Source organism: Pyxicephalus adspersus, chromosome 11, assembly GCF_032062135.1.
Source record: "Pyxicephalus adspersus chromosome 11, UCB_Pads_2.0, whole genome shotgun sequence".
NCBI classification, from domain to species: Eukaryota; Metazoa; Chordata; class Amphibia; order Anura; family Pyxicephalidae; genus Pyxicephalus; species Pyxicephalus adspersus.
Window position 1 is genome coordinate 6593519 of NC_092868.1, and position 4368 is coordinate 6597886.

Sequence of the window (4368 nt, forward strand, 5' to 3'; positions counted from 1 at the left end):
ACAGATGCACAATCAGTATTGTACTGTCACAACCAGAAACATCTCCACAGATACACAATCAGTATTGTACTGTCACAACCAGAAACATCTCCACAGATACACAACCAGTATTGTACTGTCACAACCAGTAACATCTCCAAAGATACACAATCAGTATTGTACTGTCACAACCAGAAACATCTCCACAGATACACAATCAATATTGTATTGTCATAACCAGAAAAATCTCCTCAGATACACAATTAGTATTGTACTGTCACAACCAGAATCATCTCTGCAGATACACAATCAGTATTGTACTGTCATAACCAGAAACATCTCCACAGATACACAATTAGTATTGTACTATCACATCCAGAAACATCACCACAGATACACAATGGGAACTAAACTCTCAATGGAGTTCATCTTGAGTTCGCCTGCAGTACCAGCTGATTGGAAGCACTTGCGTTCCTCCAATCAGCTTTGACCGCAGGATCCCATGCTCCTTAGGCTGTACTTATCAATGATAAGTAGAGGCTGGTGAACATGGAAAAACTCCATTGAGAGTTCATCTGGAGTTCACCTGCAGTCACAACTGATTGGAGGCACTTGTGTGTCTTCAATCAGCTGTATTCACAGATTCCCATGTTCCTCGAGCTGTACTTATCAATGATAAGTACGGCCCAGTGACTGTGGGAACTTAACTCAGATGAACTCTCAATGGGGAAACTCCATTGAGAGTTCATCTGTAGTTCGCCTGCAGTCACAGCTGACTGGAAGCACTCACGTGATATATTTGCCCAGGATTCCTCTTTTATGTGAGGTATATTTGCCCAAGATTCCTCTCCTGTGTGAAGTAGCAGGTGGAAGACTCTCACCTGTGAGATAATTAATGAAGAAGCACTAAGGGTAGGGATATACCATAGAGCCAGGATCTCAGTCAGGAGCTTAACTTGGAGAGACACAGACAGGGGTCTGTGCAGGCTCAGCTTGCCTTGGAGAAACACAGACAGAGGTTTGTGTCAGTGCAGCTCTATTTGGAGAGAGCTCTGTTTGAAGACACAGCCAGGTGGACTGTGTGAGTGAGCTCTGCTAGAGACACATATATATATGTATAATATATAAATTGATAAACCTTAATGAATGAATCTCAAAGGTAAACATGATAGATACACAGATGAAATATATAGAATGGAACTCTTTGTATCTGTTCAGCCTCAAGTATTTGAATCTTCTATGCTAAGGGTGTAGCTAGATAATTGTACGATTTGTATTTATCAAATAAGTATTTTTTTCTAGCAAGTTTTTGTTTATTTTTATGTACTTTTTACAGTCATGCCTTTTTGTGCTTTTTTTAATTTGCTGCAAGATACAATTTTACTTTTTAATGAAATTTTCACTATAAAATTCTCCAACCAATCTTTAGGAGAAATTAAGGGTGTATGTTAAAAACAATGATATTGCAAGATGTTTCTTACATTTTTGAGTTTGGGTCCATTCAAAGTAATGCTCATTTTTTTTAATCATTTTTGATAACCCAACATCCTGAGATACATAAGGAAATTCCTATTATTTATTTTATTTGAAGTAAGCCTGGAAGGGAAGGCTCCAGGGATGTAATATATACTGTAATAATCGTGTACATTGTTTGAAATCAGAGATTGTTTTATTTTTGGTTTTAGTTTTATTTTATTTATTTTTCTTACCTGTTACTTTTATATCAATCTTGGTATTTGAATAGCTGAATTTATTTTGATCTTCTAATCTGAAATGATATGTACCTTCTGCATCTTCATTTAAACGATTTTCTATGCGGAATGAGCAGTCCCCTCTCCATATAGCTCCAGTCAGAAAAAAATGGCCATTGCTGGGAAATATTCTATCATCATTAGAGGCCACAGGCGTAGTGCCCCCATCGCAATCTTTGTACCAAATCCCCACAGCATTGCTAGTTAAGTTTTCCTTTGTAGTAAAATTGAATTGAATGAACACACACAATCCTCTCTGAACACTTACATGAGAAGGAACACTTATATTGTACCCAGGTACAGTTATACTGTCAATACCTACAGATTAAGAATAAAAAATTAGAATTTTTAAGGCTTCTTCAAGTTATGTAAATGATTATGCATTTTGCGGTATTTTCAGTTTTCAAAAGCACAAGAAATTATTGAAAAAGATATCTCTATATTTGAATTTCTATTTAATGTGTTTTGCCATTGAAGTTTTGAATCACATCTTGTGGTGAAAACACAGCCCAAAAAAACAGTCAGGGACATTGGACAATTAAAAAATGAAGGTTCTATGTTTACCCCAACTATGCTAAAAAACATAAAAGTATGAAAAAATTGTGAAAATATACTTTAGAGCCAAACTCTGGGCTTTTCCCCCTATTCCATATTCATAGGGGTCCAGCACACTTATATGTTCAATCCAAATATCTTGCCAATTTTGGTTCGGCTGTACCCAAAGCTAAATATTTGTCCTTGTTCAGGCAACCTCCCTCAAATTAAACAAAAGTCTACAGTTCCTAGAATACAATAAAATAGTCACATATAAAATATTTGCTATTCAATAAAGAGTATTAATCACAGCAGTAAAATAAGTTTTTTCTTTATTTTGCAATCAAAATGTCTATAATTTCTTATAAGATTTGCCATTAACAGGTAGAAGAAAAAGCAGGTTTTCTATACATAATTCATCTGCTGCACCAACAAATTCTTGCAAAACCATAGTTCCCAAATGTATGGGAGAAAAGACACAGTCTGTTGTAGCTAATAAAGAAAAGTATTGATTTTTGATGTGTTTCGATGTATGCTTTTTTAAGGGGCGGTGGAGACAAGCAACAAGTAATAAATGCCAAAACATTAAATAAAAAATAATTACATATCAGAAAAAATACTTAATATGTATTATGTTTAGTATACAAAGCTTTGTATATTTAATTTATTTATTTAACCTTGGTTGACATTTGGTACTTTTACTGCTTAGAGCTACTGAACATATTTAAGACTACAGCCAAGATGTTCCAAAGAATGAAAGCAAAATATCCATTAGATATAGGATTGAATAAATATAAATGAGTAAGTGGACAATGAAAACGAAATTTGTGATTAAGACGGATACCAAATGGTCCTGTAAACACATTAAAAGTCTACTCCTATACAAAAACAGTGAATCCTTGGCCAAAAGTTTTGGATAGCATGGGCAAAAAAATTAGAACTCCTTTGAAGACTAATATAGTCATCAGTGTCCCTGCTAAGAAGATGTCCCCCTTAATTCATTTTAGAGAAAAGACAGCTTTGTTCGATTTTAGGGAACATTTCTTTAGTGGAGACAGAAACAGCATTACGTTCTGATTGGAGACATTCCACTTACTTTTTGTCATTGCAAGATATAAAAGATGATGATGGGCCATTACCACCAAATGGGCACAAGTGGTAATCATAGGGACCACAATCATAAGTCATCAAGATACTAAGCCACTCAATGAAAGAGATAATGAAGGGAGCTAAAATACACTTCCAGAGAGGAAACTTTTTAGAAGTCTTCAGAGGCAAGAGTAAGATAAAGACAGAGAAGGTTGAATACAGAAGGTAAAATGATTGTAGTTAGGGGCATGGCCATACGTTGTAAAAAAAATATAAAATGGGGAGCCAGATTAGAAAGGATTTTGTATGTGAATGTTTTCTGTCCATCCAAAAGAGAAATTGAAGGAGAAAATCCAACTGACAAGCTCGCATATCCATCAGATAGAATTTTGTTAGTTTGGTTACCTTACCCGTTATTGTTCAACATAAACTTCTCTTACTCAAATTTTTGCCATAGGTGTTTTAGTTTTCTGTATTTTGCCTCTACATTTGACCATTCCTTTTTGCTCTTACTCTCTTAAGCTTTTCACTGTTCTTTTTTGTACACTTCCTTTCTATATATGAGCGAGTTAAGGGAAGTTTTGATTAATAGAAAAAAAAATTGAAGAAGTTGAACAGATAAGAACATTTAGTAAGTCATCATTTCTACTCTACTTCTACATTTTACAATTCAAATTTTAAAATAAAAATAGCAAAATAATAAACTTGATTGGTTGGGAGGATGAGAATTTGTAGACATCTCAAAAATGTAAAGTTATGGGTATTTTTGTTCTGTTTTTTTTTTATATACAGTTCTTGGATTTTCGCAGTGCTTTCACACAGAATAGCCCTATAAAAAAAGGGGAGCCTGATTTTTCTATGCTGCAGTTTAGAAATACTCACAAGTCATAACCTTTCCTAACCTGTAATCGGTCCTTGATAGAAAAAGATAACTTTTCTTCTGTGGAACATGTACTATAGGTGGACAACTCTGAATCTGAAAATTGATTTGGTTCTTTAATGTGACATAAGTGTA